The sequence below is a fragment of the Urocitellus parryii genome, chromosome 3, assembly GCF_045843805.1.
Source record: "Urocitellus parryii isolate mUroPar1 chromosome 3, mUroPar1.hap1, whole genome shotgun sequence".
NCBI classification, from domain to species: domain Eukaryota; kingdom Metazoa; phylum Chordata; class Mammalia; order Rodentia; family Sciuridae; genus Urocitellus; species Urocitellus parryii.
Genome location: NC_135533.1, coordinates 191008339 through 191024966, shown reverse-complemented (window position 1 = coordinate 191024966; position 16628 = coordinate 191008339).

Sequence of the window (16628 nt, the reverse complement as noted above, 5' to 3'; positions counted from 1 at the left end):
CATTGGACAATGGTGCACATCCTGGGATAGAAGGACTGACTCTGTGGCATCATCTCTCCGTCCTCTCTTTGGCCCTTGGATAGAGCTCTTGGGACACTGCTACCAGGGCTATGACTCATCCAGGAACAGGAGGACCCCCAGTAGGCTACAGGAGTCCAATGTCTGAATTCCTAGCAGAAGTCTGAGATGTGAAAATCCCTGAGTTATTGTTTGACCCCAACATACTTGCCAAACTGCCTTTTCTAAAACACTAGCCCAGAAAGTGGGCCAATGCATCTTCTCCGTTAACCACGCAGAATACCTTCAAAGCCCTGCTCCTGGAGAAGCAGCCCATTTTTCTCAACCTCCAATAAAGAAAGCCTTTGCATATTAAGAGAAATGTCCTGCAGATGAGGGTACTCAGAAGGGGGTCGCCTTGATTAAAGCAGGTTGTTCTGCCAAGAAGTCTTGAATATGCTCTCTTGGTTTAGGCTGTTAGTGCTGTGCGGAGGCAGCAGGCAACATGAATTGCCTTTTATCTAATTGGAAAACTCCCACCGAGTTTAGAAGTGCTCATTTAGACAGGCAGATCAATAAAAGAAATGGAGAGTGGATGGCCATGGAGATGTTATAGAGACGAGCTGGCCCTCCATACATCTGCTTAATAAAGATTAACTCATCCTGCTTGTAGTAGAAACCTGGAATGCTCTCTTGGCTCTAGGCTGCAGAAAGTTCCATCAGTGCACAGACATCTCCCAGGAGAGATGGAAGAGAGACTCTACCCCTTTTCTCTTTATTGGGATTCAAGTGTTCCAGTGGAAGAAGAGGGAGAAGTGGAAAAAGGGGTATTAAGAATTTGGGGGGTTTCTAGCATCTCCACAAAATGACATTCCCTTCATTTGGACAAAATTGAAGAGAACAAAAAGCAGAGATTCACCAAAAATAGGTAGGAAAAAAAAAGAGAAAGAATTGAGAAGAGAGTCAGCCTCTTTTGCCATTTCATATCATTTTATTTGTGTACAAGTCACATTACACAATAATGAACATTTTATGAGTTTTTGTTTTAAGAACTCCCAGTTAAAACCCTCATGTTTCCCATTTCTCTCTCTCTCATCACTGAGTTAAGGGTCTAACTTGCCTTCCTTATCCCCACATTGCCACCTTAAGCTTTTATCCTGTCCTTGCCACTGTCCCCGCTCTCTCCCGACCCCCATTTTATGCACGGAAGGCTTCAACAGCTGAGCCCACCTCTCATTGCAAACGTAAGCCTTTGTTCCAGACCACAGAATTCAAGTTAATTCTCTTCAAAAGGAAAAAAAAATGCTCTGTTGCCTATACGGCCAAAAATAGAAGAATTGATGTGAGCATGTGTGTGTGTGCCTACACACACGCACACATGCAGTGGGTTGGGGGGTGTTTCATTTACACTGGGAAAATTGTGAGAAGACTGGGAACCCTTCTTTTGATTCCTGTGTCCCTCTTTTTACTCTCCTGAAGAAGTTCCTTTCTGGGCCAGCGCCGTGGAAGGAACCTGCTGGCACTCAGCTTCAATAACGGCCTTTTCTCTAGCACAGTCGTATGGTGAAGGCACGGGCTCACACCTGGGCTAGGGGTCGGTTGCCATGGAAATAACTGCACAGTCACAAATAAGGCAGTATTCTGTTCTCTCAGCAGGGTGAAAGGAGAGCTAGAAGCTAGACAGAGAAAAAGAAAGAGAAAGAGAGAAACAGAGATGAGCAGGAGAGAGAAAGAAGAGAGAAATAACCTCTATCGATAGCAATCCTGAAGGACAAAGGGATGAGATGCTGTTTCAGAGAGATTTCAGACAGGATTAAGCAAGAGAGGGGAAAATGGTATTGTTTTATACGAAGGAGTTCTTTTATTTTCCAAGAGGGAGGAGGGAAACCAAAGGGACCATTGGGGACCTCCCTCCCTCCTCCCTCTCTTCCCTCTCTTTCCCTTTCTCTCCCCGCATCCCACCCATCTCTCTCTCTCTCTCTCTCTCTCTCTCTCTCTCTCTCTCTCAATAATGGTGCAGAAATCCTAATGAGCTAGGACCGGGGAGACGCAGTGTGCTGCCAGAGAAGAGAGGTGGGTGGGTAGGAGGCAAGCCAAGCCTCAAATTGCAGAAAGGCCCTGCTCTGATTCTCAGCAGAAAACTTGTAGCCTCTTGGTCCCTGGCTGTTTAACAAGTTTCAAGCCAAACTTTCTACCCTTCTGAAAGGCCATAATCCCTCCAAGATCACTGGAGCTACTTTCAGCACCCTTATTAAGATTTTTCTGTCAAGTTGAATACCGCTGGAGGGAGAATGGCCACATTGTCTTCCTGAGGTCACTTTTTTCATTCAAAGCTTCATTGGTTTCCTCACTGTCGACAAAAGTCTGAGAATCAAGACCTAGATTCAGACTGTATAAGCAAATAAAATGCACCAAGCTTATTTAAGCTAAGCTATGAGCCTTTATGTAGGGCAAGGAATGCTAACATTCTTCCCTTTCCGTACTGTTTTATTTTTTTAATGGATGGGTATATATAGAATTTGATGTGCACAATGTTTTTAAACAGCACATTAAAAAGTTTCTTGCAATCTTCAAAATCCATTATCAGAAGAACCAGATTCGAAATGCAAATTTATTACACACTCCCATGCTTTCACTGAGCCTCATTCCCTTTATGGTGGCCACTTCAACCAGCTCAGCCTCATCAGAGCATCTAGCAGCTTTCTGTGCAATATGGTTTGGGTAACATTACAGTCTCACTTAAAATTTCTCCCCCATCAATTAATATCCTTGCCTAAAATCCCACATGTATGTTACCCCTTTCTGTCTTCAAAAGATGCATCTATTCAAAAACAAAGATGTTGGGGCATGCTATCCAAAATTTTCAGAACAAATGTGCTTTCAGATTACATGAGAAAGTAGGACTTTGAAGTAATAAATTTTCATGCATCACAGAACAGGTCTCATATCAATCTCTTCGATGGTGGGAAATACTTTATATAGAACCCAAATTCATGATTCATTGGCCAGCCACTTGAGTATCACCATAGGTGCTTGAAGGAAAGAAGAAGAGAAAACACTCTATTTGAATACACACTATTAGGATGCTGGGTATATAGCTCAGCTGGTACAGTGTTTGCTCTCACATGCACAAAGTCCTGGGTTCAATCCCCAGCACTGCCAACAGAAAAAGAAGTGAATACACACTGTTATTGCCACAAGTTTTTGGCCTTGAGTTGTCTGAAATTGCCTTTGTGAATTGGGCTAGAACATACATCTCTATGTCACTCAAAAGGTTCTTGATCAAAGGCCCTTGGTTGGTCTGCCTTTTAATCTTCAACCACAAATAATCTCTACACTTCAAGACAAATTCAAGGGAGTGTTCCTCCTTCTCCTTGAGGTATAAAGTGGTTCAACCCTGGGTCTTGCCAGAAAAGGTGCAATCCCTACCCAGGAGCAGCCTCAGACTCCCCTCCCAACATTGTCAACACAGAAGCACTAAGAGTTGGCTAACAAGTGAAAGAGCTTAAAATTTAAAAAGAGCTTAAAATTATTCATGTCTCTGAATATTCTCTGACATGGAACAATAGCTCAAAATTACACATGATCCTGACTCCAGTCTGTATTCTTCTTCCTCCACTTGGAGTGGGAAATGGAGTGATGAGCCTTAAGCAGAAACACAGAGAGCATCTCAGGCAGGGATCCAGCCTAATGGGATAGTAGGAGAACCACTTTTCTGATTGAGACTGATTTGTTTAACCAATGTTATGGCTGGTGCAGAGATTCATACAAAATTAGAATGATGCATAATACCCTAAGTGGCTTTGCTTTTAATTTAACAAAATTTGTTTGAGCAAGATATAGGGCAACACTCTGGACCAAAGGTGGTTACCATAAAGCTTTGGTAGTTAAGATAATGTTATACTGGTATAAAGACAGGCAAAGAGAGTAATGGACCATATCCTAAAGAACTGAAATAAATCCTTATATTTATGGTCAAATGAGTTTCAAAAAGATACCAAAACAAGTCAATGAGGAAAGAACAGTTGTTTCAACAAATGATGTTGGGACAATTGAATATATACCTGCAGAGAGCAGGAAAGACAAAACAAAAACCTTAGACCCTGGCCTCAAGTCATATATAAAATTTTCTAAAACGACTATAAGAAGAGTTAAGGGGAGTTCATAACCCACTTGAATCAAACTGTGAAATATGATGTATTAAGAACTATGTAATGTTTTGAACGACCAACAATAAAAAATAAATAAATAAAAGAAGAGTTAAGAATAAATTTTTATGACTATCAGTTAGGCAACAAGTTCTTAGACACAAGTTTTTAGACCCCAAACATACAATCATAAGAGAAAAACTGGACTTTATTAGAACTAGAAATTTTTCTACTTCAAAAGAGACTCTAAGTGAATGAAAAAAATATGTCACAAACTGGGAAGAAATATATATAAAGCATACATCCAAAAAAATAAAGAATTCTTAAACCTCAATAAGAAGACAGAGAACCATAGCTACAATGAAGTACATGAGATAGCTAACTTATAAAGAGAAAAGATGTATTTGGCTCATAGTGTCAGAGGTTCAAAGCCAAGATCAGTATGCTGATTTGGCCTCTGATGAAAGCAAAAGATAGTAATGGCAGGAGCACAAAGAATTAGAGGGAGAGCAAGGGTGGATAGGGTCCCCAGGATCCAAGGATCTCCCACTAAATTCTTCCTCCTAAACATTGTGCCACCTCCCCATTGCATCAGCTTGGGGACCTACCTACCCTTTAGCACATGGGCCTTTGTGGGTATTCAGAATCCAAAGTATGTCAGTCCCCTCATTGACTAAACACTCAAGAGAAAATCAGGTTAGAGTAAAGAAATGCCAATGGTATGATGCAATGGGTCTAAGCAAAGTGCTTTCTTAATTCATCTAATCTAAAGGTCAGGTAACAAAATTTATTTTCATCAAAATGCACATTGAGTATATCATGCTAAGCAAAATAAGCCAATCCCAAAGAACTAAAGGCTGAATGTTTTCTCTGATGTGTGGATGCTAATTCACAATAAAGAGAACTGGAAGAATAGAGGTAATTTGGACTAGACAGAGGGGAGCGAAGGGAGAGAAGAAGGTATGGGGATAGGAATGACAGTAGAATGAACCAGATAGTATTACCCTATGTGCATATATGATTACATGACCTGTGTAATTCTACATCATGTACAACCATAAACTCTACAAATTTACTAAAAAGTGTTTAAAATTGTGAAATTATGATGGGTGGTGTTGGTGATGTGTACATTATACCTTTAAAAAGCTGCTTTAGAAGTGAGGCATTGTGCTATTCCTGAGATATTTCCCCCATCTAATGATGTAGTGAGGGGAGGAAAAGCGGCAATGACCATTTTGAGCTCCACAGCAGTGATACAGCAAAGAGCTCTGGTAACACAAAGGATGGGGCACCAGGGAATCGGTTAACTACAGAAGCTTTACCAAAAAGTGTGCTGTTTGAGCTGAGTTTCTAAGTGTGTTCAAGTAGAGTCCATCCTCCAGGTAAAAGGATGACTCCACGCTAGAAAAATCAGCTATTGACCTTATTAATAGAATAAGAATAATATGCAAGATTGTCTCCGTTGATGCAAGAAAATAATTTGATAATGTTCAGCAACTACTGAAAGAAAAAAATCTAAGCCATCGAAAAAGAGAACTACAAAATAGAAGTAAATGCATTTCCCATAAGAAGAAAGGGAAAACACAAAAAGCATTACTTTCTCAGTAACCAACTAGAAAATATAATAAAAAGTGAGATAATCTTCACAATAGCAACCACAAAAAGCATAAACTATCCAGAGAGCTTAATACTTCACTATTGAAGAAATTTTAATAAAAGATAAAGAAAAAAACAGCAGAAGTGGAGTGGCATTCCATTGTCTTGAACAGGCTCACATGACAAACACGTCATTTCTTTAACAAATAATGTACAAATTTTCTCTGTGATCACAATCAAAGTTTCCCCAGATCTTTTAGGTGATTAATCATCATGAGTATCTCTATGAAAGAATAGCTATACACAAAGAAATAAAATAAAATAAACTTTCATTTCAAAAAATGATTGGAAATTTAAGAAAGCTAGAATTGCCAAATACAGCTTAGTTTTAGGGAAAAAAAATAAACAGCAGTGGAGATTGTCTCAGACATATACAGATATTTAATAAAGGTGGTAGCATACATCAGTGAGGAAAGGATAGATTGTTGAGGAACTGGTATGGGAATAATTAACTCAAGTATATTCAGAAAAATATAACAGACTCTAACATCGTAATCTAAGGAGCATTCCATATGCAGAGCATGAAATACTTTATGAAAGATAAAATGATAAAGTTAATAGATAAAAACATAGTAGAATATTTTTGTCATCTAAAATCAGATAAGACCTTCTTAAATAAAACCCAAAGCACAAAACTGAGGCAAAAATTTTTTTTCAGAAATTTTATTATTTAAATATTAGTGCTTTCTAGTATACTTTCTAGAATACTATGGGGCAGGGATTGTGGCTCAGTGGTAGAGTGTTTGCCTTGCACATGTGAGGTGCTGGGTTTGATCCTCAGCACACATAAAAATAAATAAACAAAGATATATTTTTTAAAAAGAATACTACAGAGTTATCCCATTCCTTGGTATATACCCAAAAGACTTAAAATCAACATACTACAGTGATACAACCACATCAATGTTTATAGCAGCTCAATTCAAGATAGCTAAGCTATAGAACAAACCGAGGTGCCCTTCAAAAGATGAATGGATAAAGAAAATGTGGTATATATACACAATGGAATATTAATCGGCCAACTATGGCATTTTCCAGTAAATGGATGGAACTGGAGACTATAATGCTAAGTGAAATAAACCAATCCCAAAAATCTGGACTAAAAGTTCTCTCTGGTATGTGGATGCTAACACACAATAGTGGGGACGGGGAGAATAGAAATTCATTGGATTAGACAAAGGGAATGAAGAGGAGGGAGGGACAATGGGATTAGGAAGACAATAGAATAAATTGGACATAAGTTTTCTATATTTATGGATACATTACCAGTGAAACTCCACATCATTTGTGTACAATCACAAGAATGGGATCCTAATTAAAATAAGTTATACTCCATGTATGTATGATATTTCAAAATATACCCTACTATCTTGTATATCTAGAAGGAACAAATGAAAAAATCTGAAGTATAAAAAGAAAGAATACTAGGAATAAAGTTAATAGAATATAGAACTAGAGGAGAAATTTTCAGTGCCCAAAACTGAACAGGGAATAATATGTAAAGTAAATAGAACATTTGCAAAGAAAACAATGGCAATACCAGTAGAACTATGAATAAGCAAGGTGTACAAAAGGAAATTTAAAAATGATGTCATTGATTCAAACTCAACCATCAGAGAAGAGAAAACATACAGCTACTTGCACTCCTACCTTTATTGTGGCTCTCTTCACAATAGGCACAATATGAAATCAACCAGTGTTCATCAATAGAAAAATGGATAAAGAAAATGTGGAACATATACACAATATTGTTTTACCATAAAAAATAAATAAAATTCCGTCATTTGTAGCAACAATTACAGAGCTGGAGGACATCATGTTAAGTGAAATAATCCACACACAGAAAGAAAAATAGTTCATGTTCTCATTCACTTGTGGAAGCTAAAAAAAATTATCTATAGAAGAGACAAGATTAATAGTGACTAGAGACTGGATAGGAGAAGGGGGAAAAGGATAGTGAGAGTTTAGGCATTGTATGCATAAATCAGCTTTTCATTACTGTGACAAAATACCTGAGAAAAACTTAAGAGAAGAAAGATTTATTATGGCTAACAGTTTCAGAGGTTTCAGTCCATGATTTGGCTGGCTCCCTTGTTTTGTGCCCACAGTGAGGCAAAGCAACATGGCAGAGAGGGTGTGGTGAACCAGAGCTGTTCTTCTCATGGCAGCCAGGAAGTAGAGAATAAGGGGCCAGGGACAAGATATAGCCCAAAGGATGCACTCCCTTCAACTAGGTCCCACCCCTGATGGTTTCTACCACCTCCCAGTCATCCATTTAGCTTATGAATCCATCAATGGACTAATCCATTGATGAGGTGAGAGCCCTCACGATCTAGTCATTTCTAAAAGTCCTATCTCTGAACATGACTGCATTGGGGACTAAGCCTTCAACACATGAGCCTTTGAAGGATATTTCAGATATATAATAACAGGTACCAAAATACACTTAGATAGGAAGGATAGTTCTAGTGTCCTATAGCACAACTGGGTAACTACAGTCTACAAAAATTTATAATGTATTTCAAGATAATAGGTAAAAAGATAATGAAGTTTCCCAACACAGAGAAATAATAAATGTTTGAGGAAATGGAAATTCTAATTATCTTGATTTGATCACATTTTATATATTTATCAAATTGTGCTGTGCCCCACAAATCCATACAAATACTAAAAGTCATTTTTTTTAATCAGTATCTTATGGATTTCCAGTAGATTTGGAGACAGTTTGAATGCCCATGACTACAAAAAAGAAAAAATGAAAGAGTAAAATGAAGAGAAGCATCTGTGGAGTAAAATGAAGCATCAACAACAACACAGACTGAATATAACCTGGCAACGTAGATGGGTCTTTTAAAAAGTGAACCAAGAACAGAATGTGATCTATTCCCAAATACCATTCACATAAACTTTAAGTACAGGCACATAAAACAACAATATAAGAAATAAAGAGGTCAGTAGGAAACAAAAGGAAATATTCTAAAATCTTAGAATGCTCTCTTATGTAAAGGGAATAGCGTAATAAAACCGAAATTAAAGAGAATAAGTTAAGGCAAATAGATAAATAAATATATAAGAGAAAGAACCTATCATTAAAGAATTTAATAATTTCCTAATTTCCCTTCCTTCCAATGAAATGATCCCAGAGTCTGTTAATTATTACCAAGAAAATTTTTCCAATCTTTATTTCAATGTATTAAATCATGAATTATGTGTCTGCTATAAGGAAAGTGTCGACAAATAACAAAATATAGACCTTTACTTGAAATTTAATTTCCAGATTCATATGAAATAGAATGATGAGGGTGTCTACAGCCTTCAATGTGATCTGGAGGATACTTTGAGTTAGCTCCTGTGAACTCTAAAAACTTTACAAGAAAATTAATATGAAAGTAATACTTCACTTGCCCACAAGTTTGTTATCCTGTTTCTTTTTCCAACTGTTTTTATACCTATTGCTTCAAACTCTAACCTAGGTTGTTTTTGTTGTTCGTTTGGTTTTTTTAATAATTTGTCTGCAAGCGGGAGGTACACACATACTCCTACATGAACCTTCCTTGGAATATGCAAAAGGATTAAACAGATTGTGCAATAACCTCATTTGTGACAAATACGTGGGTGTATTCACTTCTCAGTTCTGCATAACCACCAAGATTTTGTCTAAGTCACAATTTCAGTAAGAGAAAAATACAAATGAAAACTTCAAGATGCTCAATAAATTCTCGCCTGTTTACTAATACTGAGCATTTCCTATGCTTTTTGTTGTCTAGAATAGGAAGAAAGGTTTCGACTTTCTTTGTAGTCTGTGTTAGAAACTCTGTGACCAGAAGAGGACATCCAGACAGAGATAGGAGGCCTGAGGCAAGGTTCAGGTCAGCCTATTCTGAGAGTCTCCAAGAGTCACAGTGACAGGCCTGCAGTCTCTGGTCAGCATCCCTTTCCTGGTAGCCTTTGCACGGAGCCCTGCATGCAACCTGGCACCTGCTCTGTTCACTTCCATAGGTATCCCTGCAGAGAATTACTCCCACTAGGCAGCTGCACACCCACAAAGGTCCCCCATGCTGTGGGCAGCCTTCTACTGATTTCTTCATGAGCTTACCAGTCTCCTTGTAGCATTAATCTGCAACTGTTGACATTTCAAATATGGTAGAGGAAAAGCTCTCTCTGCTTCTGTGATGTATGATGATTAGGGAGAAGTGTTCTAAAACACAAAATTGCCAGGCAAATGTTTAAGAAACATATTCATCTGTAAGCAGATTGAGAACATCTTTGAATTCAAAAAGTAAATGTACTCACATCAAATGAGTCCTGGGTAGTCATTAAAGGAAGGCTGACAGCTCTTTATCAGTTGCTATACATGCTTGCAAATTAGAAAATTCAACTTTACAGAGCTTCAACCAAGTTAGGACTTTCCCATAGTCCTCCATGCTCACTCTACGGCATGGCCACCAAGGGTGGGTGAGCTCATCAGACTGATGTGTGAAAAACGTTTTCAGGTCTCCCTCACAGATGCTCTATCCAGTCTTACAATTGCCAATTTCAGAATATTCTATGTAGACTGAAGCTCTTGGGTGTCTCCTCAGACCTCAAGAAAGCTGCCAACTTGGAAAGAATAAACATTGACTATGCAACCTAGATGCATGTCTTATTTAAATACCAGGGTTCCCCTTAGAGGCCTCCTGGTCCCCTTTAACTCACCAAGGAAAATCTAAATAAACCCATGGGAAGAAATGCCCAGGTCCACGTTGTCCAAGTTACCACCTCTTTGATAGCTCTGCAAAACTTTAGAGGTAAGGAGAACTTACATAGGCATTTAAAAAAGCAACTGTTCATGCTTTTCAGATGTCATTGCAACTCTCATTTCAAAGATCCCCTAAGACTAATACTCATCTGTAAATGGTAAATATTTTTTTAGGTTGTTTTTTTTTTTTTGTGTGTGTGTGTGTGTGTTTTCTTTCTGTTTTCAGTTTGTTTGTTTTTTTTTTTACAGATCTTTATTTTTTACATGTACTTTTTTTTGCATTACAATTCTTAATACACATATATACCACAATTTTTCATATCTCTGTTTATATATAAGGTATGTTGACACCCAATTCAAGTCTTCATACATGTACTTTGTATAATGATGACCATCACATTCCACCATCCTTGCTAATCCCCTTCCCCCTCCCTTTCCCTCCCACTCCTCTTCCCTATCTAGAATTAATCTTATCCTCCCATGCTCTCCCTCCCTACCCCTGTAAATGGTAATTTTATAACTATAAAAAGTGTTAACCTCTTAAGCTTAGACAGAGCTCTCAGGAAGAAAGAAGCAGACTTGAAAGACGAACAGGGCAGGACCTATCTTCCTGCCACTGGTCTCCCTCACTAGGACCACAAACACCATTGGCCTTTCCACAGAGGCCCTCATATCTCCTACAGGCCTCTTTCCTGCCTCTCTTGAAATAAAACTGTACGTGAATAATTTCAGAATTTATTAGAGTATGCATGGATATTATTTAAAAGTGAAGAAAAGCCACCAACACAGTCACTGCCTACCAATAACCATTATTGATAATAATGTTAATAATGAACTGATTCTTTCCCACCTACAACCAATAATCCAAAGAGAAAATATAGATCAAAAATTTAAATAAATGCATAGGTTGTATTAAAAGAAAAAGAAAACAGGAATTCCTTGGTGCTGAAAACAAAAGGGCAAGATAAATCTCTGTGCAGATTCCATGACACTCCAGAGTCCTAACAAATTGAGTGTAATCCCTAAGAATCTTACGTTAAGATCCAGAGGAATGGCATAGGAGATAAAGAGCAAAAGCAAAAAAATTGCTGCCTATAACCAGACCATGGAGAAGCTATTGTTTTTGTAAAAGAGAAAAATAGAAGGTTAAAAACAAAATACCTATACCCATTGACTCAGAAAAACAATAAGAAAGCATGACTCTAACTGGAACTCTGCATAAGACCAAATTCTGATGTTCTGTGCAGTCCAAATGTATAACTAGTATAATGGGGCAGAAATCTCCAAATACAGAAATAAACAACAACAAAACATTTAAATTTTGTAAGTAAGAAAAATATCTCCAAATCACCTGGCAAAATCAAATTAAAGCCCACTCTGAAGCAACATTTCCAAAACCCAGCATCAGTGAGACTCCTGTTAGGAAAAAGGAAAGAAAACAATATAAGTAAAAACTCTGCTGAAAATAAGCACACAGTCCAAAATTTTAAACCACTCTCACAGTAACACAATATACCTAATAGGACAAAATAGAATTTGTGATAAAGAAAAATTTTGGATAATTATCTTTAAAAAGATTAAAGCAACAAAAAAAAGAAAGAAAGAAATCATGATAGAGAACTATGAAAAAAGAATTGGCAATGAATTTCCAGAAATTAAATAATAATCTTCATAAGTCATTAAAACTAAAATTTCTCTGAACTAGATAAACAAAAAATCAAGCCTAACTAAAAATTAGTTAATTGGAGAAGAAAAATGAGAAAGTTGACCAAAGAAAGTGAAGATGTCAAATGGTACTTTGAATAAAGAAAGGAGAGAAGCAAAGTAAGATTCCAAAAGAAAACAAATGAGATTCCTCTAGAATTCATAAAGATGTGAGTAATGAATTTCGAAAATATTATGCATTTAAAATCCTACATCTAGGCACACATAATGAAACTACAGGACATCAAAGTCAAAAAGCAACACCATGAAAGGGAACTGGAGGTGGCGGGGGCAGATGATCTATAAGAATCATTAAACTGACAGCAGACTTCTCACCAGTGACAATAAAAGCGGAGTACAACAGGTTAATACCTTTAAAGGACTAAACAAAAATAAATAGTGATCCCAGGATTGAATATGCAACTAATACAGGACTTCAGGGAGGATGGGATCCTAGTCACTTTCCAACAAAGGCTGAGGAAGTGGAGACTCATAGCAGAAACATCTACTAAAGCAAATACTGCATGAAAAAGAAAACTGCACCCTAAAGGCAAGAATGAGATCAAAGAGAAGGAAAATGGTAACTAGATGAGTAAAGTGATATAAGCTTTGAAGGATAAAATGAAATTAATAACAATAATAATTTATTTGGAGGACTTAAAACAGGTAGAGCTAACGTGCTATTGCAAAGAAACATGGATATGAGGAAAGGAAGGTCAGAATTAAAATGTTCTAAACTCCTTGAAATGTTCTAAATGTGGGGGGTTACTGTTTTAATCAACTATGCATGCTAAAAATTAAAATGTTACTTATAAAATAATAGAAATAGGATAAATATGTTTAGAAAACAGTTGAAGGTCAAAAGAACAAGGAAGCATTTTTTATTAATTCAAAGGAATATAGGAAAGAAAAAAATGTACAGAAAACTAATGGTAAATAGAAAATATGAAATGAAATGCTAGGTATACATTTAAGTACCCATAATCATATGAAATAATTGGATTTTACATATCAGAAATTCCCAGATTGAATTTTTATAAATCTGGCCATATGCTATTTACTGGAAAATTGTCTGAAAAAGAAAGACATGAAAGGTAGGAATAGTGAACAGAAAAAAATAATCTGGGCATATCCAACTAAGTGGGGTTGGGGAATGGCCAATAGAGAAATATGAATATCAGGAAGGAAGACTAAACAAAAATACAAATGTAGACATTAGTCTGTATACCTGTCTTGCCCTGGTTAGGCTGCTATAACAAAAAGTCTTAGATGAGGTAATGGAGAAGCAGCAGAAACCTAGTGTTCCAGTGCTGGCTGGAAGTGCAAGACCAGGGCAGCAACAGATCTGGTGTCTGGGGAGGGCCTATTCTCAATGGCAGCTTCCAAATGTCTTCACCTAGTGGAAGGACAACAGGGCTTTCTCATGCCTCAGGGCACTTAACCACTCACAAAGACCTCACTTCTTAATATCAACATGCTAAGCATCAGATTTCAACATGAGAATTTTGATTGGACACAAACATTTAGACCATATCGATATCTATGAAGATATCAAAGATAGACCATAATCATGATAGGTATGGTCTCATTCTATAGGGATAAAAAGGGCAATTTATTAATAACTCAGCTTCTAGAGCATTAATTATGTGCCAGATACCGATCCAAGTGTTTTTTTATGTCTTAATTTATTTAACCTTTACAGTGCTCCCTGGGGTACAGTCCATTCCACAGATGAGAATACTGAATTAGACAGAGAGTGACCTTCCCAAGGTCCAGAACTAGGAAATGGCATAGCCACAATTCCAACTCTGCCATCTGACTCCATTTGTACAAACCCTGCATTTTTCTCCTAACAGCTCAGCTTCAAAATATATGAAGCACACATTTACAGAAATGCAGAGAAAAATTAGCAAATCTACAATCGTAATAGAAATTTTAATATGCATGTCTCGGTATCTAATTAAGCAAATAAAAAATTAGTGAAGACATAGAACACAATTAAAATACTTGATGTAGTGGCTCTATATAAAAATGCCATTGCCAACAATTAGAGACTACATGCTCTATTCAAACAGCATGAAACATTTACAAAAATAGATCACATAAAAGGTTGCAAGGCAATTTGCTATAAATCCCAGAAAATGAAATGCATAGAGGCCATGATCTCTGACTACAGCACAATTAAATTAGAAATCAATAACAGAAACATAACCCAAATAACCCACATACTTGGAAATTTTAAAACATACTTTTATGAATATTATGGGTCAAAGAACAAATCATAATGTACACAATAAAATCTTTAGAAAAAAAATAATGACAAAACAAATATATTGAAAGTTATAAAATGTATTTAAATTAGTATGTAAAAGGAACTTCACATCCTTAAATGTGAGCATTAAAAAAAGGAAAATTAAAAATTAATGAGTTTCATTTTCAAGTAAAGAGAAAAGTAACCACTTAATAGAAGAGAAAGAAGGGGAAAAATAATAAAACAGGAAAAAAAATCTAGTAAGTTGTTGTTTCTGGAAGGTTTCTTAAAATTAGTCCTGAGGCTAAGCAATGCAAAGCACACTCAGCTGGAGCTGGGAGATCAGAGTCTTCATCCACCACTGTGTGATCTTCATCAGGGTCCTCAACCTCTACAGCAGTTTACTCATCTATTGTCAGATAAATTCAGAAATTTACCAGTTTTAAGACTCTGTGCTCCATCCCTTGCTTTCAGGGACAATTTGCTAAGATGAAAATAAGAGGAGATGTACAGCAATTTGCAGCCTAGAGTTGTCTGGTAGAAGAAAAGTCTTTGGGTCTTTACAAAGCTAACTTTACAATCTAACCAGGAAGTGAAGAGAAACACCCAAAGGGCAGCTGAGAAAGTGCCTGAAAATTCTCATCTGAGCAAGGAAGTCGCCTTTATTCAAAAGCCTCTCTGAGAAATTCATAACAAGCAGTTACAGAATTTCTATGAGTATTGGACCATATGAATCTTGAAGCCCCAAATGAATGGAAGTTTAAAACATAGATTGCAGTAAAGAGTAGACATTTGAAAATACTTACATGAGAACCCAGCACCACATAAAAAAAAAGAAAACTGAAAGGAACAAAAACACTTAAGTAAATGAACTAAGACAAAAATGCAAGGTGATGTGTGAAAGAAGGTGCTAATCCAGATTTTCAAAAAAAAAAAGCACTTAATTAATCATTCAGATCATTTACACACACACACACACACACACACACACACACACACACTTGAACTAAATGCCTAAGAGCCAAAGTCTTCAAATTAGATGAAATCATGATTGACATTGATGGATATTCTAACTAGAATAATAGACTTCAGCCTTTTTTATGGGCTTATGGATATTAAGGCAGGAAGGGGTCATGAAAATCACAGACAGTGAAATACAGCCCAGAGGTTTATGACCCCTGTACCTAGAGAATGACAGACTGAATACAGTCAAAAGATTTGAGAAAAGGATATTCACACTATGCACTGGTTCCTTGAGAAGTGTGCTCTCATTGAAATTGTGCACCATGCATTTAACTTGATCTGAATTAAAGGTTTGTGTTAAGTCCTGTTTCTAGAGGGATAAGGAGATAAGATGTGCTAATAGCGCTCAAGTCAGAGGTTATATATCCAAAGCACCTGTGCCCCCAGTTGTACAGATGGGTGTACAGGAGTGTCGAAAGCTCTGAAAAGAAGAATAATTTTTTGGTGGTTCCCCAACCCCCGCCCCAGTACTAGGGACTGAACCCAGGGCTGATTTGTCACTAAGCTACATCCCCAGCCCTTTTTGTTTGTTTTTCACTTTGAGACAGGGTCTCAGTTGCTTAGGCTGGTCTGGAGCGTGTGATCCTCCCACCTCAGCCTCCCAACTCTCTGGGAATACAAGATGGGCCAACATGCTTAGCTTTCAAACAGGTGAATCTTAAACTCATGAAGTAACTCATAAGCACTATAAATGTAGGAATCGATACGGATGCAAAACTGGGCTCCCTACCCTTTTCAAAAAAAAAAAAATGAGAAAGCTCAAGTCAACCCATAAAACACTCAGCTAATGGAGCTCTTCCCCTGCGTGACTTAAACATGTGTCTTTCCAGATCAGACTACTCTCCAGCTGTCAATACTACCCATGGATGGTTACAGAAGCCAAGTTCCTTGTGCCCTTAACACCACTTCCCCATGTCAGCTCCCCCTTCATTATGAGTGAACTAATGTTATAATGGAACACTTGGGGTAGATCCAGAAGAATAAATCTGACAAGCAGTATTCAGTTTCCTGTCTCAGACCAGAACGGGAAAGTCAGAAAAAATTCTCTCTGGAGAAGGCAGCTGTGTAATTATTATAGCCTTCCTGAAATTTAACTGTTTGAAAGAACATC